The following is a 22,436-nucleotide window of genomic DNA, read 5'->3' as shown; positions in this document are numbered from 1 at the left end:
AAGGGCTTTGAACTCTATCTTAAAACTAGGAAAGCCCTGAAGGGTCGTCATCGTCCACATGGTCACATTTGAATTTGAGAAAGCTTACTCCAGCTGGAATATGAATGGAAAATGAAGACCCGAAGAAGGAAACCAATAGGTGCTGTAATCCCTGGGACGAATTGGCAAGGTGACGTCAGGATGGAGAGTGTGACGACGTGCAGAAACCCCTGGCTGCCCAATGGACTGGATCTGATGAGTGGCTGGATCCGGTGGGCGAACGGGAAGCGGAAGCCAAGGATTTCACGAGATTTCGCATTCGGGTGGAAATCATGAAATATGGTGAGAAGCTGAAGAGTTGACTAGATACGTATCTCCTTAGGCTTGTGATGAAAGCTAGAAGATGTATGGGTCTCTGTAGAGACTCATACGAAGCCCTTTCAAAAATGGTAGCTCCGTGTAGAGGGCCTGTATCTTCAGAACCCTAGGCGTCAAAGCAAAACCCTCTGCTCACAGACCGGCTTGGCCGCAGGGCAGAGGTCGGGCAAGGGCGGGAGAGCGGTTTCCGCGCCCGCTCCGCGCCTCAGCTTCGGCGCACCCGGGCCTTTGCCCCTTCTTCTGGGACCACCCGCTTTCGGGGGCGGGGCCGGCCTCACGGGGGCGGGCGCTGGCGTGCGCCGCGTCTGCGCAGAGCGCGGGCGGGGGCTCCAGGCGGCGGCGGCGCGGGCCGAGCGCCGTGGACGCGCCCCCTGCGCGCCCCCGTGCGCGCGCGCGGGCGCCTGCGCCCTGCCCACCCCCCACGTAGCCCCGGCTGCCGCCGCGCCTTCCCCAAGCGCAGGCTTTGTGGGTCTTTGCGAAAATGCGCGTCCAGGAAGGCGGGGAGAGGCGGCAGAAATGAGTTCTGTTAGACGCAGTCATCGGAGGGTTTGCAGTGCACTGAGAGCTGTGAGTACCCGGGTATTCACTCCAGTGGCACCGGCGTCCTGGAAAGGCTCAGTTCTCGGTGTCGGAGAGGGGAATGTGGGCCTGCGGGAAACTACCCCTGATGACGTACCTGAGTGGGTTTCAACTTTGTCAGGCCCGACACCACTTTCAAAAATAAGCCTTTGTCGGCTTCATTGAGGTATAATTGACAAAAAAAAAAAAAAAATGTGTATTTAAGGAGTACCATGTGATGGCTTAATATGCTACGCATTGCGAAATGATTCCCACCTGAAGCTAAGTTACCAGGCTTTGGGTGGGGTGAGAACACCGGAAACCACTGTCTCAGCGAATTTAAAATACACCATACGGTGTCACTAGTTAGAGTCGCCAGCTCTACATTAGAGTCCCTGGAACTCATTCATCTCATATCCCAACAGGCGGTGACCCGGGGACCCACTTCTCCCCGCTCCCCAACCCCCCCCCCCCCCCGCTCCCTGGCTCCCCCCATTCCTCCCTCAGCATCTCTGAATTCTAATTTTTAGGGCTGAATAATACTCCATTATGGGTAGAGAGATCATGTTTTCTTTATTCATTCATCTCCTGGTGGACATAAGCATTACTGTTTCTTGACTACTCGGTGTAAGGCTGCAGCGAACCCAGAGTGCCACGATCTCTTGGATACTGACTTCATTTCCTTTAGAGAAATAGCCGGAAGTAGGATGGCTGAAGCGTAGAGTAGATCGGTTTTTAATTTTGCGGGGGACTTCATGCTGTTTTTCCTAAAGGCTGTACCCATTTACACTTCCACCCACAAAAGCTCACCAGCAAACGTGTCCGTATTCTCGCCAACACTCTCAACACCGCTTTATTATAGTAATCAATATTTCGCAACACCCCCCTTTGTTAACCCCAAATTAAATTCATAGGTAATATACTTATCCAAGTGCGTATTTTTTTAAATTGAAGGATAATTGACATATTAGTTTTAGGTGTACCCCAAAATGATTCAGTACCTGTGTCCGTTGCAAAATGGTGACCATGATGACTACTGACATTCATTGCCTTGCCTACTTTCAAAACAAATTTTTTCCCTTGTGATGAGAACTTTACAGATCTACTTTCTCAGCAACCTTCACCTTCCAATATGTAATAGAGTATTATTAACTACAGTCATGGTGCACACCTCCCCGTGACTGACTTCCTCTCTCTCTCTCTCTTTCTTTCTTTCTTTCTTTCTCTTTCTTTCTTTCCTTCCTTCCTTCCTTCCTTCCTTCCTTCCTTCTCTTTATTATGACTTATTTTATAGCTGGAAGTTTGTGCCCTTTCACCCTGCAAGTGCGTAATTTTTTAAAGAAAAAGGATATGATGGCCTAATATAAACAAGTTAAATAGAGTAAAATCCTAAGTGTCTTTTATCCTTTCTGTGTCCAGTCAGAAAACAGACCACTCTAAGTATTTCAAAAGAAGCAAGTTAATCTAGGGAACGGGTTATAAAGGTTTGGGCAGGGCTGGATGAGCATATGGGGGAAGGTAGGGTTATCCAGGATTAGTAACTACAGGAACTCACTACCCCCTGGAGCTGGAGAAGCAAAGGGGAAAATGATGTCCCCCAGAGCCTCCGAATGCAAGGCCACCGTGTCTGCCCCCCTGCACACCACACCGGGCACACCACACGACCCAAAAGACAGGGGGAAAAGGGATCTTCCTGATCTCTTCCATTCCCCAGTGCCTCCCATTGGCAGACCCTCAGAGAAGCCAGATGGGAAGGAATCTGGAAGCTGTAACTTGGAGGTTTCTGGCCCTAGAGGTGGAGAGCAGGGCTCACAAGGGATGTACAGAGCCAACAGATAATAGTTTCAATTTGCAAATTTTTAGGCACAACTACATTTGAAGATATAATGAAGATTCCAGATGCTTGAATCTGCATTTAAATAAGTTAGGATTTAATAGAAGTAAAACAAAGTTCCACGAAATGTTACAGACACTGTCTGTATCTGACTTTCGGAAAGAAAAGGTGGAATAGTGGATTCCCATATATGTATAATCACTATGAATGCAATGACTACAACAGAGATCCAGGTGGCTGTAGTGGTGACTCAAAGGTTATGGGCGGCTTTGCCATTCCTGATGAGATTTCGAAACAGTTGAGTTGACAATTTATAGTAAAAAGTGTAAATAAAACAGAACTCATTAGTTGCATTGTTACAAAATTCAGTGTATACTTAAATCATGCCAAAAAGCCTTGTGTTTATATGTCAAGTGGAGTTAGGTCTGGAGCTGAAATCATTAGGAATAGGTTTTTTTCCCACCTTCATGAATATCCATCAGGACATTCAAAATTTGAGCAGGACTAAGGATTATAGAACATCCAGTTTCCTGGTCTCTTCCCTTCTAAGTGCCCTTTGCATATCCACCCCCCATCCCCCCCGCTTCACCCCCGTTGTTGTAACAACTAAAAATGCCTCCACAGATTTTTGGTCCTCTCTTGAGCAGCAGTACAGCTGTTAAGAGCACAGATGTAGTCGTGCCGTCTTGATACAGAAGTATTATGAGATATCAAATAGAAATTAGGTTATAGAATGTTGCCTTTCATTATTTTAGGAAGTATTTGTCCATGCATATGAGAAAAGGCTTGGCATTTATAAACCGAAATGTTAACAGTGGTTATTCCTTTTGTTGGAATTTGAGGAATAGTTTTTTTGTTTTTTTCTGTTTTTAAATTTTTTTTTCTACTTGAGAAATTTTAGAACGCATTCAAGGGAGGGGAGAAAAAGGTTAGGTCAGGCAGGCGTATCAGTGAGGATCCTTCTGGGCTCATAGGAACAGTCAGACCCTAAATCTGTCCATGGGGACTGACCCAAGTACCTGATACGAGCACTTGCTCAGACAAACTTTGGTTCTACCAGAAATGCCACCTCCTTCCTGCACACAAACCACTCTCTGCTGCTCACTGTTCCTTCGGGATGGTGAACAGAGCGTGTCCTTCCTGATGTGGGTCCAAATGGGGTCATACTAGTTTTTTGGCTTCATAGCACAGCAGTTTCTTTAAGAATAAGAGCCCGCTGAACTCACCCTCATGCCCGCCCCGTGAATCTCAGGTATGAATCACCAAACTGGGAGACTGAGTCCCAAGCTTGGACATTTTCCATCCTTGGGCCAAAATGGGGGGCATCAGCAAGATGTAGCACGTTCAGTGGGTTGCGTGCTGGAAGCTTGTGGCGGGCCTGATACTGTGGGCCCTACCAAGAAGACCGAAGAAGGATGATAGGATGGGGCGCCCATGTGTTGGCAGGTCCCAGCATTTTCCAACTGACTTCTCATTGGGATTTAACCCAACACACTGTCTCCAGTCCAAGCTGCCAGCCTCCAAAACCTCTGTCCTGCACAGGACCTTGTGCGGGGATCTCCAGGCAGGGCGTGGGCGTGCCCGACACTCACACATCTCCCAGACCTGAACGCCTGGGCCGAGACAAGGGATAGTTTCCAGATGTGGGCTTCACATCTGGGCCAGCCATCAGAAGGCTGCTTATTTGAACAAAGACTGGAAGTACTCAAAGAGCCCCGAGGTCCAGAGAAGGCTGCCAAGAGCTGGCGAGCAGATGAGTGGAGAACAGACCTCAATTTCTGGTTCCAGGAGAGGAAGAAAGCCGTGCTTTGTGGTCCCGCACGGATACGTGTGAAGCAAGGCATCCTGCTCCTTCAGGATGGGCAGTGGCTCTGTTCGTAGGATTAAAATCGGGCTTCGATTCTAGGATGAGCAGAATTCTGAACTGAGGGTGCACTCCCATGTCCAGCGTGGCACCTCGACCTTCCCCCCCTTTCCACACCACCTCATAACTGGTGTTCTGTGGAAATACTGTGGAAATAGAAAATCTTACAATTTTATGGCTTGGTGGGCCCTTTCAATCCATCATCCCCACCAGACACACACTTCCTTTTTGAAAATTTTTTCTAAATGTTTATTTTTGAGAGAGAGAGCGACAGAGAGTGAGTGGGGGAGGGGCAGAGAGAGAGAGGGAGACACAGAATCTGAAGCAGGCCCCAGGCTCTGAGCTGTCAGCACAGAGCCTGACACGGGGCTCGAACTCACGAGCTGTGAGATCATGACCTGAGCTAAAAGCCGGGTACTTAACTGACTGAGTCACCCAGGCACCCCATTTCCTTTTATAGGTAACCCTGTGACTTGGGCAAATTCCCCACTTGACTGGAGGAGCTGAGAAGAATAGATCTGTTAGTAGTCCTCTTTGGAGGACGTCAGTGAGATCGGCACAACTTGGAGCGGATTCTTAGGTTCCTACAAAGTGCAGAAGCGTACTCTTTGGGCTGAGTCCTGTTGGGCTGAATTGTCTGCCCCCTCCCCCCGCCCCCGTACCTGTGTTGAAGTCCTAACCCCTCGGTACCTCGGAATGTGACCGTATATGGAAATAGGGGCTTTAAAGAGATCATTAAGTTAAAGTGAGGTCAGTTGGACGGGTTCTCGTCCAATCTGAGTGCTGTCCTCGTGAAGAGATTGTGCACAGACACACGCAGAGGGAAGGCTATGTGAGGACACAGGGAGAAGGTGGCCATCTGCGAGCCCCGGAGAAAGTCCTCAGATGAAACCAACCCTGATGCTACCTTGATCTCAGACTTTCAGCCTCCAGGAATGTGAGAGAATCAATTTCTGTTAAGCTGCCACCCAGTCTGCAGTGCTTTCTTATGGCGGCCAGAACGAACTAACATGGAGGTTGGGGGACACCCGGACCACAGTGGTGGCCCCGGCTGCCTGGCTCTGTGGGGAACCAGGGACTAGGCCGGTAGCGAGAATGGGCAGGACGATGACGAGCCCTGGGTGCAGGTGTGAGCCTGAGGGTGTTGCCAATTTATTTTCCGGTTGGTGCTTTCATTATCCTCACACCGTCAGGAAAGTTCTATGACCTGTCACTGCCTGGCTTCTGCTTTGTGTGGGGCATTAAGAAGGTCCTCGCTGAGGGGTCGGAAGACAGTCATGCCGCAGGTCTTCAAGTCCAGACTCAGGAAGGGGCAGGAGCATGCCCACTGGCAGGGGCGGCATCCTTAGGGCCTCAAGAATAGCTTGTGGGTCGTTTGAAGAGAACTGGTTTCCTTCAGTGACGCTGGCACACGCTTGTGCGGTTATCACTTGGATTACAGGTAGAATGTAAATTTTACTAGCCATGTAACCTTAGGGAAGTTATTCAAACTCTCCCGTCCTGTTTTTTGGCCCTAGGGATAAGTGGGGTTCGCAGAGTGTTATAAGGGTTCAATGAGACCACGAATAGAAAGGCTATGGAAGCACACGGCACTTTGTCTTCGGTGCCAAGTATTTCCTGAGTTCCTCCTATGTTCCAGGTTCCATCTTAGGCTTTGAGGATATAACAGAAGGTAAGAGGAAAAAAATGTCCCTGCTCCACAGAGCTTACACGGTATACAGGGAGCAACTATAAAGGAAACAGACGTGCAGAAGGAAGTGGGGTCCGCTGGGTCAGAGGCTGGTGCAGAGTCAAGGTGAGGAGAGGAAAGGACCCACAAACAGGTGCTTGCACTCCATTCACTGGGCCCCTGGGGGCGGAAGGTAGAGCTGAGCCCTGAGCTAACGAGACATTGGAAGGGCTGCTGCTTCCTGGAGAAGGGGCTGGAAAACTCTGCTTGTTGGCCCCGGGAAATAATTAGGAAGCCTATTTATGTCCAGGATCCTAAATGGGGGTGGGGGTGGGGGGAATCTCCTGTTTAAAAATAAAATGAGTTTGGCGGCTCCTCAAAAACGTTAAACATAGACTTGCCATGTGACCCAGCAATTCCACTGTGAGGTGTAGATGCCGAAACATCGAAAGCAGGGTCTCAGGCTGATCCGTGTAGAATGACGTTCGTGGCGGCTCTGTTCCCAACAGCCGAGAGGTGGAAACAACCCACCCACAGATGGCTGAATAAGCGAAGCGTGGTATATGCACACAGTGTTCCTGAACTTGAATAAGGAGTGAAATCCTGATCCGTGCTCAGCGTGGAGGAGCCCTGAAAACATTATGCTCAACAAGATAAGCGAGACCCAAAAGGGCAAATGACCGCGTGATTCCACTTACATGAGGTGCGTAGGGTAGTCCGCAGGTAGCCATAGGTAGCCGTAGGTAGCCATAGAAAGTGGAACAGGTGTTCCCAAGGGCCAGGGGGGTGGGGTGGGGAGTCACTGTTTACCGGGTACAGAGTTTCTATTTGGGGTGATGAAAAGTTCTGGAAATGGACCATGGCTATGGTTACACAACATTGTGAATGCTCTTACCACTGCTAAATTGTGCACTTTGTTTATTTTTTTAATTTTTTTTAACATTTATTTATTTTTGAGACAGAGAGAGAGAGCATGAACAGGGGAGGGTCAGAGAAAGAGGGAGACACAGAATCTGAAACAGGCTCCAGGCTCTGAGCTGTCAGCACAGAGCCCAACGCGGGGCTCGAACCCACAGACCGTGAGATCATGACCTGAGCCGAAGTCAGACGCTTAACCAACTGAGCCACCCAGGTGCCCCTAAATTGTGCACTTTAAAACAAACAAACAGGGGCGCCTGGGTGGCGCAGTCGGTTAAGCGTCCGACTTCAGCCAGGTCACGATCTCGCGGTCCGTGAGTTCGAGCCCCGCGTCGGGCTCTGGGCTGATGGCTCAGAGCCTGGACCCTGTTTCCGATTCTGTGTCTCCCTCTCTCTGCCCCTCCCCCGTTCATGCTCTGTCTCTCTCTGTCCCAAAAATAAATAAACATTGAAAAAAAAATTTAAAAACAAACAAACAAAAATAGTAAATGTTGTGTTAGGTATATTTTACCACTATAAGAAAAAAAAAAAAAAAAAAGGAAGAAAAAGAAAGTTATTTGCCCCAGGTCGCTGAGCTAGGGGAGCCAAATGCTGAGCCTGGCATCCGGGGGTCCCTTTTTCGCAGCCCCGCTTGCTCCCCAGCACAAAGCGGGGTGCTCACAGTGGCCGGGGATTTACAGCAGCAGCAGTACCCCCCGGATGGGAAGGCAGCGGCCTTCCTCGCCTGTTTCTTGCACCTGTGTTTCTTTGTGACTGTCTTTCCCGTCTTCCCTTGAAGTCATATTTTCTCTGGTTTTGTGTTGTAATTAATGGAGGCCGCTCTGCGTGCTGACATGTACCCGGGAGCAGGCTGCACCGGCTTCAGATCTCAGCTCTGCCGCTCACTAGGGGGGATTCTGGGGCAAGTTTCTTAAACTCTCTGTCCCTCGTTTTCCCACCTGTGGGAGGCGGTAATAGCAGGGGGTGGTTGTGGAAATAAAGTGAAGTCACCTGCGTGAGGTGCTTGGAGCAGTGGCTGGCACCCCAAGTGCTTTCATTGTTGGGTGTTCTCATTGGTAGCACACGACCGGGCTGAGGGAGCTGAGCGTCTATGGCCAGCGTGCAAGCTTCTTGGACTTAGAATCCGTTTGCAGGATTCTTAAACCCCCCAGGACTCTCCTAGAACGCTGCATCAGAGCCGGGAAGAAAGGCAAAGATACACAGGAAATGTTGCCCATGCACATCCTTACTTACTCGGCGATGTGGAATGATCTCTGCATTTCTGTAGGACGTGGTTTATAAATCCATGGGTTGGGATCAGGGCAGTCTAAAATCCCTTGAAGTGTGCTCACACGCTTCCACACAATCTGAGCGTGTCGTGTCTGCTTTCATTCAGCAGTGCTGCCCCCTGTGGGCGGTCCGCGCACTGCAGCCCAAGTCACTCCAGCCAGCTGGGGGCGGGGAGGACTGCAGAGGCCTGATGGTGTTATGTTTCCTCTGACCTAAGCCCACTCCTGATTCTGTTCCCTCTGTTCTCTCTAAATGGATTTGTGAGATACTTACAGCGTTCCTGTTCCCATGAAATGAGGCTTAACAAAAAGAAAAGAAAAAGGCAGCCAGCCTCTGATAACCCAAGGAGATACAGCCCCCGTGTGTGATTTGGGGCAGGTTGTGGGTCTCAGCCAGCAAATGGGCTCCTAGACGCCTACGATGTACTCTCTCCTGAAGAACATCCCACTTTCACATTTCAAGACTCAAAATCCAGGGACACAGTGAGACTAATATGTTGTATATTAAAAAAAATTTTTTTTAATGTTTGTTTACTTTTGAGAGAGAGAGAGAGACAGGGCATGAGCAGGGGAGGGGCAGAGAGAGAGGGAGACACAGAATCTGAAACAGGCTCCAGGCTCTGAGCTGTCAGCACAGAGCCGATGCAGGGCTCGAACTCACCAACCGTGAGATCATGACCTGAACCGAAGTTGGACACTTAACCCACTGAGCCACCCAGGTGCCCTGAGACTAATATGTTCTATATTTTTAAAACTTTTGCACAGAAAGGAAAAAAACGACCATACGCTAAATTTTAGAAAATGAAAAATGGAAAGAACAGTTTTGTAATTCATGACAAAAAAAGGCCTACTCTTCTTCCTAATACATAAAGAACTCCTAGAAATCGAAGGGAGGGAGGGACGAAGGGAGGAAGGAAAGTAGGAAGGAAGGAAAGGGAGAGGAGGATGAGCAAATGTGGGCCACATTCACAGAAAGCAACCCCGAAATACCATCTTCACCCACTGAATTGGCCAAAATCCTCATGTTTAATACCACACCCTGTGGGCCAGTCTGTGCAAGGGCAGGCACCTTGGAACATTGCTAGTGGGGATGGGACTCGACATATCCATTATGAAGGGGGATGTGGCCTGTCAGCAATTGCAAATACATGATTCCACTTCTATAGCTGCACGTGTGCACAGAGAACATACAATGCATTGAGATTGTTCATTGCAACATTGTTTGTGATAGAAAACAATGGAAGCGACAGGTGGCTCTTACCACATTTACTGCCTCCCTGGGATGAACTCTATGCAGGGAGAAAAGAGGAGATGTGCTATCACTATTGACATGGAAAGAACTCTACAGTATTCCATTAATAAAAATAAGCAAGGTTCAGGGCAGTGTATTTAATCTACGTTTTTATCTAAAGGGTTGGAAGATACGAATTTATGTTTGTATTTCCTTGGTTTTGCCTTCACAGGATTACCCGTGGAGCACCTAGACTGATGGGGATAAGGCTTGGAGTTATCCACTCTCCTTGGGGATAAGGCTTGGAGTTATCCACTCTCCTTTCCGCTCCTTCTAGACTTTCCAAACTTCTCTTTCTGTATATTGATTGTTGAAAGCATGAAGGTGTTACCAGTTTACACTTAAATAAATATATTCTTATTCTCGGGGGGTAGTGAGGATTCTCCTATGCTACAATAAGAGAATAATTAGTCCAACCTTTCTGAGATGCAATTTGGCAATATGGATGGGCACAGAGATTTCACTGTTAGGGTCTTGATTACATACTGTTTAAAGCGAAACATTCCCAACTTTTGGAAGACGCACCTGTTAAATGTCCCAACATCAGGGGATGATGACATACCCGTAAGACAGTGGTATATCCATAGGACAGAATACTCAAAGCTAATTCAAATACCACAAAGTATATGTACTGACATGGAAAGTTGGCCATTTGTTATAGAATGGAAAAGCAAGTAACATAGTTGCATATATGGTTTGGTACATTTGTAAAATATAGAAATATAAAAGTAAGTAAACTCTGTAAGGGTAATATGCCAACATATCATCAGTGACCATAGCTAGATAGTAGGTCGGGATCAGTTTTTGTCTTTTATTCATCTGACTTTTCTGATATTATGTATTAGCATTACAAGTAAAGATAATTAAAAATAACCTTACAGGGGCACCTGGGTGGCTCAGTTGGTCAAGCGTCCAACTTCAGCTCAGGTCATGATCTCACACTCCATGAGTTTGAGCCCCGCGTTGGGCTCTGGGCTGATAGCTCAGAGCCTAGAGCCTGCTTGGGATTCTGTGTTTCCCTCTCTCTCTACCCCTCCCCTGCTCATGCTCTCTCTCTGTCTCAAAAATAAATAAAAACATTAAAAAATAAAAAAATAACCTTCCAGCTATATGTATATATACAAAAATATAGTCTTTAATAACAGGACCAGTAGCATATATCCTGTTACAGCACCTGGTTTTTCATCTTGAACACTTATCGTCCATATCTTTCCCAGTCAACAAACACATCTCAGGGAAATCGAGTGGTCAGACTACAATGGTTTTATGATTGTTTGTTTTAGTTTTTTTCCTCAGATCTCCTGATCTTTCTACTGTCAACCCTTATTATTTATGTAATTCAGAAATAATAAGCACTTTTAAAAAGAAATACTTTTGTTCTAATAGTTGGCGGTTTTGAAAGCCCTTTTTACAGACTGCGCACAATATGTGCAAAACCCAGCAGAGCCATGATAACTCAATATGGAGAAACAGAGACTGGGGAAGTTAGGAGGTTTTCTGGCAGTTGCCAAGCCAATAAAGTGAAGCTGGGCCACGTTGATTAACACATGGCCCAAAAGTGCTCATTCTACCTGCCGTGCACATTCCCAGAGCCCTCCTAGACATCTGGAAGGCTTGGACTCAATTCCTACTCCACCAGAGAAGTGAACAGGGTCATCTACGATATCCAATAAAAGTCCTCAAAAGGAGGGGCTAACCAACAAGAGAAAGCATTCCTGGAAAGACAGTTGCTTGAGGGCCCCATACTGAACTGCAGTGAAAGCCTCAAGAATTCTCTTTCCACTTTCCTGTGAACATGCTTACCACTGAATGTGGGAAGATTCACGAATATTTCTAGATAAAAGGATTTCCGTTAAAATAAAAAGAAGAAAAATAGATTATCCCCATTTATAGCTTGTTTGAAAGTGTTATTAAAGGATAAACTTACTGAGGGTAAGATTATTTTTTATCTCCATATTTCAGTGCTTAGTTATCCCAGAGATACTCAGTAGGTATTAGATGGTTGTGATAAATGGATGGATGGATAGATGGGTGGGTGATTGTTTGAGATGCATTAAATGAAAGATGGAAGGAAGGAAGGAACAAAGGAAGGAAGGAAGGAAGGAAGGAAGGAAGGAAGGAAGGAAGGAAGGAAGGAAGGAAGGAAAAGGGAGGGAGGGAGGAATGGAATCTAGAAAGAAGGAAGGGAGGCTGCTGGGGTTGGTTGGATAGATGAATGGAAGGTTGGTTAGGGTGGAAGAAAAGATGGCTGACTGGCTGGCTGGTGTGATGGAATAATGGGTGGGTGGGTGGATGAAAAGATGGACTGATGAATGGAATGGATGGATAAAGCTGCAGTTGATGTTAAAGTCTAACAAACACTCAAGTACTGTGGGCTGTTTCAGCTCAGGTACAGAGATATTGCTACATAATTTTCTTCTCTTTTAGGAAGGATGGAACTATCTCCGCTTTTTATGCCAGTCTCATTAACAGCCGCCAAGACAGATGTGGGGCCCTCAACAACAGTCCTTCCTCTTCACATCCAAAGAATGGCAGAGAAAGTTAAGAGGCCGAAATGAGGAGGCACAAAAGTTAGCATCTTTATTTTATAGGTGAGGTAACCAACCTGCAAATAATGAATGTCCAAGCTGTTAGAGACCTTATAAAATGCCAGGCATTTAAAAATAAAATTGTAAACCATAGAAACGAACAAAAGAAGAGGAAGGGCAGGGTCATTAAAGTCATTCAGTGGGACGGGACAGGTCTTCCCACTGTGGTTACTGCCAGGGCTAAATTGCAGTGGGTAAGGCCATCTGCCCTGGTATTCTTCCTGTCACTCCCGAGAGCTTTTTATTCCACTTTATTTTAGGAGTGCCAAAAGGTGGGTTTCTAATTCTATTCCTCTCTAGTTCTTTTTATAGTACTCAGATCTGGGCAAATACCAGTAATATGAAATGTGTCCTCTTTTTTTTGTACTTTAAATCAGCCAGAAGTTTAATATCTTGAATTTCCTGCTTCTTTGGCATTCCTCACCTGCTGTGTGCATGCCAGCTGCACCTGCATGGTTTTCTGAGCACGTGTCTACCTGCCGGACTGCCTGCCAGGCCATTAGCGAGGCCAGTGGACGAATCACACACTTGGGTGTTTTTAGATTCTGTCACTTTAATGATAGTGAAAAGCTCCAGACTGCCTGCAGCCCCTCCCAGTGTTTGCCAGACAACTCAGAGCTGGAGGCAGGCGTTCATTTAGAAACTGCCAGCAAGCAACGGAAAGTTCTCAGACACCTTTTATCTCTGAGGACTATAGCGAGTCATGGCCCTGAGTTTGTTGGGGTCTTTTATTTCTGCCTGTAAAAAAAAAAAGTGCATTCTCCTGAAGGCATTGACTTAAAGTGCTATAGCAGGTGCTGCCTGAACCCCACCCACACACTTGTCTTTCCCCTTCAGTGCTAACAGGCTGGAATTCCAACTGCTGACACCTCATTTTGTGTCCTGAGGACTTTCTCTTGACCTGGAGCCCCCTTTTCCACCTGTGCAGCAGGCCAGAGTGCTGGGAAATTGATGCCCCCGGGAACAGACTCCCAACAATGGTGAATAGGAGTTGGTGTATAAATGCCCCAGCTCCCTTGCCCCTCAGGTGGGATTGCTCTGAGGTGTATGTTTCTCACTGACTTCCAGAGTTTTCTGAGCAGATTTAAGCTTCAGTCACCCCCAGAGGTAGCTGGTTAGATACCACATGCTTTCTTGGCTGCCTCTTCTCTGTCTTATGTCCCTCTGCCCCTGCCAGCATCTCCTGGGATTGTCTTCCAGATAAACTACTCCATCTGGAATTTCTGTCTTAGAGTCAGATTCAGAGACCCCCCAAAAAGGCCCACCTCGACCAATGGGATGCTGTTGCAGGAGTTGGAGGAACACATACTGGACATCTAGGAGATTCCCTCACAAAATCAGAAAGTGCAGCCCCTTCTATAAGCCTCAGCTGTAGTATACAATTTGGGGGCCCTCTGATGCACTGTGGGGCTCCTCTGGCTGTCACCTCCTGTCCCAGGAGTGGTGAGCTGGTAGAGAACCCCAGCCGGAGGCACTCAGAATGCATGTGTAGGTGGACAGAGGTGATGTAATCTGTGGGCATCCTCTCCAGTCTCCCACCTGGGAGGAAGGAGGCCTAAGAGGCAATAGAGGAAGTGGGATTCAGGGAGAAGAATGAGAGGGAAAAACAGATGGCCTTTCTGCATCCTTCCCATTTCGCTTAGATTCAGCTTATTTTTTTTTCTCCGAAGTATATTCTTTAGTGTTTCATTCAGGGAGGATCTGTTAGGGGCGAACCTTCCATTTTTATTGGGTAAAGAGGTCTCTGTTTTGTCCTTGCTCTTGAACAGCAGCTTGGCTAGACTTTGAAGTCTACATTTTCTGTCCGCACGTGCGTTGTCTTCTGGCTTCCATAGCTGATACTGAGAAGGCTGTTTTCAATTGGACTGTTGTTGTTTTGCAGGTAAGCCTGTTTCTTTGTGATTTGATTTCTGGTTTCTTAATCCAGAGAGATTAAATCCTTTATTCCCTTGCTAACTTCTGCAGTTTCATTCTCATCTGTCTGGGCATGCCTTTATTTTTATTTATATTGCTCAGGATTCCCTATTCTGAAAAACCTTAAAAAAGAATCTCAGCCAGTTTCTCCTTGACTTTTGCCGCTCTCTCAATCTTTCTAGCCTCGCCTGAAATTTCTATTAAGGGTAAGATAGCTCTGGTTATTTTATCCTCCATGTTTCTTAAGCTTTCTTTAGTATTTTCTATCTCCTGTTGGCTCCTTCTTCCAATTTACAGACTCTTTCTTTAGCTGTGTCCCAAGCTGCTGCTTAGCCCCATCCACCAAGTGCTTCATTGAAACGATCCCATTTTTCATTTCTAGAAGTTCTGTTTGGCTCTTCTTCAAACCCATTGGTCATACTTATCCTCATTAGTTAGTCTCTCGTCTGCGGTTTTAATTTTAAACATTACTTCATGCACTCTATCTGAACATTGTATTATCTGAAAGCTATTTTTAGTGTGGACATTCACTTTTACTCATGGTGACTGTGTCCTCTAGTGCTTTGTAATTTTTTATTTTTATTGTAAGCTTGCCTTCCACAGGGAAAATGTTGTTTTGTTCTGTCTTGTTCTCTGTGGGAATCCTGTGCAATTTGGAACACAGAAGTGTCCCTCCATGGTCGTTTTATTTTTGCTATTGCCAGTTGTCTTGGGGATAGTCAAATCAGCTAAGAACATCACCACCTCTACATAGCCTCCTTGGGCCCCTTTCTCTCAGCTGAGCCTTGGAACCTCTCCTCTCTGCTCACGTAGCTCCTTGTACATATCTCTATGGCATCTCAAATAGCACTCTGTTTGGAGACTGTGTGTCTGTGTCCTCAGTTACTCTAGAAGCCCCTCAGGCACTCATCAGGTCTAGCACAGAGCTCATAAATGTTTGCTGAATGAATGAACTTGGAGAAATAAGTCTTCAGTGCCTCGCCTTCTTTGAATGGGATGTTATCTTTTGCCCTGACCTCATGGGATTTGGAGACATCATAGGCCCTCTATGATAGATCATGGATCTATCCCATAGACCTCATGGGATTTGGGGAGATGCTTTAATTCACCCTTAAGATCACTGCATCAAATCCTTAATTCCCTGCCTAAGATAATTAACTAAGGGGCTCTCACAAGCTGTGAAACACTAACACAGGTACCTCCCGGTGCTATTCCACTGTGCCTGGTGACTGGTTTCCCACTCATTATTATCTGCTTCCTTTGTGCTTTGTGAGACAGGAATGGTTGCAGTGGAGAAGATGTGTCATGTACTAACAACTTCAAACTTTTCTGAGACTAAAACAAGGCTGTACCTGAGGCTGATATACTTGGACATATGCTGGACTTAGAATCCCTCAAAATCAAATGGCAGCAGCCAAGCAAACAGCCGTATCAACCCTAAATGGCAACTGTGTGTGTTCCTCCTTTTCCCAGCTTGACTGAGCGCTCTTTGAGAGCATGGACCATGACATACATCTGCTGGGGTGTCCTCATGGCAAGGTCAGAAGCACGGCGCTGAATCGTAGGTATGGTTGAATTTTGACCGGTTGAGTTGTAGTTAAAAGGAGAGTCAGCATTCTATATACGAAGTAGAAGCCACCTCAGAATACTGGCAGTTCTTAATAATAGCAAAGCCATTTTTGGTTTGTACTATACTTTTTCTTTTCTGCTCAAGCATTTTGTGGTGGGGAAAAAAGGATTGGGATTGCAGTGTTTTTTAGTGGCTCCAAATAGCTATCTTCCTCTGCCCCCTAGTGGCCTCATGACAAATTGTAAGAACCTTCATGGTTCTCAATTTCTCTGGTTGCTTCTATTCTTACTGTTTTTGTTATTGGTTATGAAAAAAAGATTTCCTTAAACTTGCCACAACCTCAAAGTGCCCTGTGTTAAAAATTAAATGAATGAAATATAATTTTACTAGAAAATATACGTGCAGTGAGGGGCATCGAGAATCTAGAATTTAGGAAGTGATTCTCTCTCATTCTCCAACAGGCTCCATCCGTGGCCGTCCATCTTTGGTGTTAATGCTTTCTGGGACAGTTGTTTGCCACTCTGGGGCCCCTTATGTGACAGCTCCATTTGAACCAGCATGAAATGTCCCTCCCCGGCTGCATTCTAGAACCTGGAACCTCCCAAGTAAGACCTAAGCCTGCCTTCACCTGGTGGGGTTATCTGCTTCCCTGCCTGGACTCCTGTCCAGACCAAGAACGGCACCTTCCTCATATGCCTTGGCTCCTGGCACCGAGTTCCTCCTGCCTGTGCTCTCAACATAACACTAGTGTGGGGGAGCCCCAAGAGAATCGGGTTCTCAACACCAAGCATGGTTATTTCTGGTGAGGTACAGACCACGCAAACCATGTCTTTATTTATGCCCCTGAGCCTGCATTAGCTCCCTTACCAAACCCGGAATCCGACTGGCTCCTCTTGAGCAACTTGCCTCCCAACAGCCCCCGGTCACCTTCACATGGATAGTGGCCAAGGAAGGCTTTTCTCATTCTGCCGTCATAATGGTGGCTTCTTTGTTCAGTGTAGCTGTGGGAAATTTATTTTCGTCTCTGTTTTTTTGCCAGGAGACTGGATCATCATCTGACAATAAAGAGAAATTCCAACCTGAAGGATTTTGACCACAGAGGAAAGAACTTCCTGAAAGTTCTCTTTCAGGAAGAATGATGGGATGTCCCTGGGGCCAAGAATCAAAAGTTGTGTTCTTGGCCTCAACCCTGTCTGGCTGCCATGCTCCTTGTCAGTAGCATGGAATTTACCTCAGCGCAATCTTGTAAGGATTATAGGAGGGGGAAAGGCTTTCTAGAGGAGAGAAAGCCTCCTCTCCTTATAATCTTGAATGGACAGCTGAAAGATACTGTACAGTTTTAGGAACTTTTCCCATAAAACCACACTGACTTTCAGAAAATTAGCACTCCTGTCACTAGCTAGTGGGAACCTCAGTTCACAAACTCACTGGGGTGTAAGAAATGCTATGTTTTTAATTTCTCCTAAATCCAATTCTGAATCTCTGTTAGTTTCCTAGGCCTGACGTAATGAAGTACCTCAAGCTAAGTGGCTTATACAAGAGGAATGTCTCACAGTTCTGGAGTTTGTGGTGTTCTCCCTGTGCCCCTGTTTCTGTGTCCACATTTCCATTCTTTTAAGGATACAGTCATATTGGCTTAGGGCCCACCCTAGTGATCTCATTTTAACTTGTAACTTAATTTTTTCTTCTAAGAGAACCGATGAGCTGGGGGGAGGCACAGAGGGAGGGAGAGAGATAAGCAGGCTCCATGCTCAGTGCAGAGCCTGATGGGGGGCTTGATCCCACGACCTTGGGATCATGACCTGAGTTGAAATCAAGAGTTGGATACTCAACCAACTTAGCCACCCAGGTACCTCTGTAACTTAACTTAAAAAAAAATTAATGTTTTATTTTTGAGAGATAGAGAGAGAGAGGGAGAGAGACTGCAGTGGGGGGGGGGGGCAGAGAGAGGGAGGGAGACAGAGAATCTGAAGCAGGCTGCACGCTGCCAGCAAAAAGCCTGACCTGGGGCTTGAACCCAGGAATCGTGAGATCATGACCTGATCAGAAGTCAGACGCTGAACCAACTGAACCCCCCAGGTGTTCCACCTCACTTTGTAACTTAACTTTGTAAAGGCCCTATTTCCAAATAGGGTCACATTCTGAAGTACTAGAGGTTAGGACTTCAAAATATCTTTTTTGAAGGGACACAATTCAACCCATAACAGTCTCCATCCCGCCAAGCTAGTGGGAAACCGTTAGCTCCCTCTTCACCACACCCACATATCCTCCAGCCTGGGACTGAGCTGCTGATGTTTTTGGCCAAACCCGAGGACCTGGGAGAGCCCTTTGTCTTAAGTCTTATTTGCTGCATGGTGCCCAAGCTTGCATGGTGTCTCCAAGTCAGCAGCCAGCCAGCCATGCTTTGCCTGAAAGCCCCAAACCCCTTGCCTCACCGGCAACTCCAGTGTCCAGAGAGTTGGCTGGGTAATATGGCACCCTACATAAGTATCCTTTCTGAATATTGCCACTTCACCAGGGACCTGAGGGCTTGCTAGTCTTGACCCTATTCGCCTTTTTCCTTTCCCTTCTCGAAGCCCGTAAAGGGATCCCCTCAAGCAGTTCCAAAAGAAACAGAGCCACTGACATTAAATAGATTGATCACCAAACCTTCCCTGAGGAGAGGCCACTCAGAGCCTGCTTACTTCCATAAAATGGAGGGAGAGAAAAAGATGAATAACAAAGCTCGTATATCAGTGCCTTGTCCTGCCATGCTTCTAACAGTGTGCCCAACAGATAAGCCACAGGCCAGTTCACCAAGAGAGGCCACGCTGGCTGGAACCTCAGACCTGAACATGGCCTCCTTCTCCTCCACACTCAGTTCCAAGGCACTTGCCCACCTGAGCAGGTGTTGCTGGGACCTGCGGGTGACTCGGTGTGAATGAGTTTTGCTGGGATTGAGAGGACATTGGGAATGAGATCACAAAGTCAGAGTCATCTACTGGGAATTGGACACAGAGCCCAGAGCAAGAACCAGAAGGGCACAGTTTGAGAAGAAATTGAGGGGTCCATAGTCTCTCCTGAAGGAGAAAAGAAGTGACCACATGCTTGGGCAGAGGCTCTGTGGTGTAAGAAATGTATTTGGCCTTTGTCTTCATTCCTGACACAGAACTCCTAAAATCCTGGAATTTCCTGAGTGGTAGGGATGTCTTTTGTTATCCCTGAAGAGCTCTTTCTGACCACACCTTGGTTTATGCTACTAGGGTGACTTGGAATGCAGTTCCTAGATTGCCAAGGGATGTTTTGGGTCCTAGAAAGGCCCAGGATGGGGCTGGTCACTAGAAAACCAAGTGGTTAGAGAGTCGGAACTCCCAGCCCCACCTAGCAGCCACCATGAAGAGTAGTAGGGGCTGGAGATTAAGCTCTGTAAAAACTCTTGATGTGAGAGATTTGGTGAACTTCTGGATTGGGGCGCGTGTGCGCACACACACACACACACACACACACAAAGTGCTGGGGTAGTGTCATGCACAGAGGAGCCACGGAAGCCCCACACCCCAGCCCCCGCACTTTGCTCTGTGTGTCTCCTCCACCTGGCTGTTCCTGGCTGTTCCTTTATAATAAACCTGGTAAACAGAAGTGTTAACCTGAGATCTGTGAGCAGTTCTAGCAAACCATCCAACCTGAGGAGGGGGGCTGTAGGAACCCCTGATTCATAGCCGGTTGGCCAGAAGTATGGGTAGTCTAGGACTTTTGACTGGTGTCTGAAGTGGGGCAGTCTTGGGACTGAGCCCTTAAATGTGTAGAATCTGCCACGGACTTCAGGTAGTCAGTGTCAGACTTGAATTCAACATTAGGGCACTCACTTGATGTCCAGAGATTTGGGGACATCGTTGGTATGGAAAAAAAACTCCACAGGTGTTGTCATAGTTCTGAGTAAAAACAGTCCAGAGTCATCCTGACCCCAGAAGGCCAAGAGGAGCAGACTGGTGGATTGAGGTGTCCCTGTGCTTGAGATAGAGAACAGAGGACAGAGAAGGTCCCCCTGGGGCTCCCAGGGCCCTGAGGGGCCTTGTCACTTAGGTCCACAGGGCCAGAGACTCCTTTGTCTTTCACCACCTGTGAGATTTCCTGTCACTAAGGAGACTCGCCAGTGACACCCACAGAGAATGGTAGGTCCACATGAGGCCACCCGGCGGGGACAGAATGGAAAGCAGAACCATGGGGACACTTGTGCAGAGTCACACAATGGCTGCAGGAGACCAAAGAGTGCCTGATAAGAGTAAGTGGGACATGCACATACAGCACGGTTGTGCACACGCACACATACGTACACGCACACTGATGGAGCTTAGCTAACATGCATCTCAAAATTTTAAAACGCAGTAGATGAATTAAAAGAAATTGTAGTCATTGTGAGATTTGAGTTAGTGCCCTGGGAGATCAGGCACGAGACCTATGTCATTAACTAAGCTGCTGGATTCCAAATGCCCAAAACCTATTGTCTTTCTCTGTACCGGCAGAAGTAACTAGAAAAAATATATTTTTTAATGGCGGCTTTTAAAACCAGGTCAAGAAAACATTGGATACCTGGGAAGAAGTCTAAGGACGTTCAAACCCTCCACACTGAAAACTATAAAACATCACTGGAAAAAAATAAGTCAAAGGAGACCTAAGCAAATGGACAGATATACAAAGTTCATGAAGAGGAAACCTAAATATTGTTAAAATGTCATTTATTCAAAACTGGTTTATAGATTTAAAGTAATCTCAATTAAGATGCCAGTATTTTTTGGGGCGCCTGGGTGGCGCAGTCGGTTAAGCGTCCGACTTCAGCCAGGTCACGATCTCGCGGTCCGTGGGTTCGAGCCCCGCGTCGGGCTCTGGGCTGATGGCTCAGAGCCTGGAGCCTGTTTCCGATTCTGTGTCTCCCTCTCTCTCTGCCCCTCGCCCGTTCATGCTCTGTCTCTCTCTGTCCCAAAAATAAATTAAAAAACGTTGAAAAAAAAATTAAAAAAAAAAAGATGCCAGTATTTTTTTTTTTAACTGGCACGCTGATTCTAAAAATTCATTGGGAAATGCTCCCATTACCAATACTTGAGAATTTTAATTGTTCCAAAATCTCATCAAATGTTGGTATTGTCTTTTTATTTTATTTTGCTTTATTTAAAAAAAATTTAATATTTATTTGAGAGAGAGAGAGAGAGAGAGAGAGAATGAGTGGGGGAGGGGCAGAGAGAGAGGGAGACCCATGTCCTTCATTTCCAGGGGGCTCTTCTGCTGAGAGACGCCACCATGCACTCAAAGATCTCAAACCCAGAAAATACGACAGACGTTTCCTTCAGTGATTCTCAGCTGGGTGAGCGCTGGAGTGCCAAGGGTTGAAGCATGTCTTTCTTCCCCCCGACTCTCAAGATGCCTGGGCAGCCCCTTGGGATCATCACCCTTTCTTAGAGCTCCCTGGTGCCTGGTGGGAGAGCCATGCCTCTCAGGCGTGTTGGGACGGCACAATGATTGAGAACCGAGGCACAAGTGGATGATCTCAGCGACTTCCAAAATGGACGGGTGGATGGCTTTCCCAAGGCTCCAGGAGAATTAGAATCCCAGGAAACCTACCTGTGGGGGTACAAGTATTCGGAGCCAAGGTCTCTGTTTGGTGTGAGTCTTCTGAAACAACCTGAGACTATTGCATGTTCCAAGATACTAAGTTTAAGGCCACTTAAAAAAAACCTGTAGGTTGCCAGAGTTTTCATTGTCCTGCATGTGTTTTACAGAATATTTTCTCTCTTCTTAATGACACCTTTTTGTACTAACGTCTGGGAAGATAACTCCGAGGTGCTATAAGCAGCGCTGCTCAGATTTCCACGTGCGTGGGAATCACCCGAGGATCCTGTTAAAATGCAGATTCTGATTCAGAAGGTGCAGGCAAGATTTTGCATTTTTAAGACGTTCCTGGGCAGGACTGGTTACAGAATTTGCAGGGCCCTGTGCAAAATAAAGAGGCAAGAGCCCTTGTTTAAAAATTACGAAAAAAAATTCAAGGTCGGGGTGCCTGGGTGGCTCAGTTGGTTAAGCGTCCACCTCTTGATTTCGGCTCAGGTCAAGATCTCACAGCGTGTGGGTTCGAGCCCCGCATCAGGCTCTGGGCTAAGAATGCAGAACCTATTTGGGATTCTCCGTTTCCCTCTCTCTGCCCCTCCTGTTCTCTCTCTCTCTCAAAAGTAAATAATAAATATTTTAAAAATCTTTTCAAGGTGAAGGGAGAACATTCAACCAGTGCGTGATCCTTCTAACCTCAGAGTCCTCCTGAACGTGGGGCCCCATAGCACCGTCCGGTCACACACCCACGAGGCCGGCACTTTTCCCAGGTGATGCCAAAATGAGCCAGTCTGTAACACCGGACTCTTCCTTAGACTCCGAGTTCTCAATATGGCAGCTCTGACCTGAATTCCATCAAGAGAAGTTAGTTCCTCCCACACCCAAAATCTCTCACTGTAAGGTGGTCTGGAGATGAGCGGCCTCAGGTATCCAACAGTACGCGGACGGTACAAGGTCCACATCTACTTACACCTGTCTTCAGAATTTACTGATTTGGCGAGACGATAAACAAGTGATTCATAAACCAC

The 22,436-nt window shown here is 46.9% G+C and overlaps 2 long non-coding RNA genes across 6 annotated transcripts; both read left to right on the top strand.

Moving 5' to 3' along the window:
• Nucleotides 1-753: 753 nt before the first annotated feature.
• Nucleotides 754-17,385, top strand: LOC122470832. Of its 5 annotated transcripts, XR_006294010.1 has the most exons (7): nucleotides 754-924; nucleotides 12,187-12,350; nucleotides 13,194-13,327; nucleotides 14,117-14,229; nucleotides 15,735-15,826; nucleotides 16,293-16,436; nucleotides 16,871-17,385. It is a non-coding gene; the product is annotated as an uncharacterized LOC122470832 (long non-coding RNA). The 5 variants fall into 5 exon arrangements; XR_006294008.1 differs by having other exon boundaries at nucleotides 16,293-17,385; XR_006294011.1 differs by lacking the exon at nucleotides 13,194-13,327 and having other exon boundaries at nucleotides 14,120-14,229; nucleotides 16,293-17,385.
• A 442-nt stretch (nucleotides 17,386-17,827) lies between these two features.
• LOC122470831 lies at nucleotides 17,828-21,556 on the top strand. Its single transcript, XR_006294007.1, has 2 exons — nucleotides 17,828-20,092; nucleotides 21,079-21,556. It is a non-coding gene; the product is annotated as an uncharacterized LOC122470831 (long non-coding RNA).
• The last annotated feature ends 880 nt before the right edge of the window (nucleotides 21,557-22,436 follow it).

Source organism: Prionailurus bengalensis, chromosome D3, assembly GCF_016509475.1.
Source record: "Prionailurus bengalensis isolate Pbe53 chromosome D3, Fcat_Pben_1.1_paternal_pri, whole genome shotgun sequence".
NCBI classification, from domain to species: Eukaryota; Metazoa; Chordata; class Mammalia; order Carnivora; family Felidae; genus Prionailurus; species Prionailurus bengalensis.
Note: the sequence above shows the minus strand (reverse complement) of the source record. Positions and strands in the feature narration are given on the sequence as shown.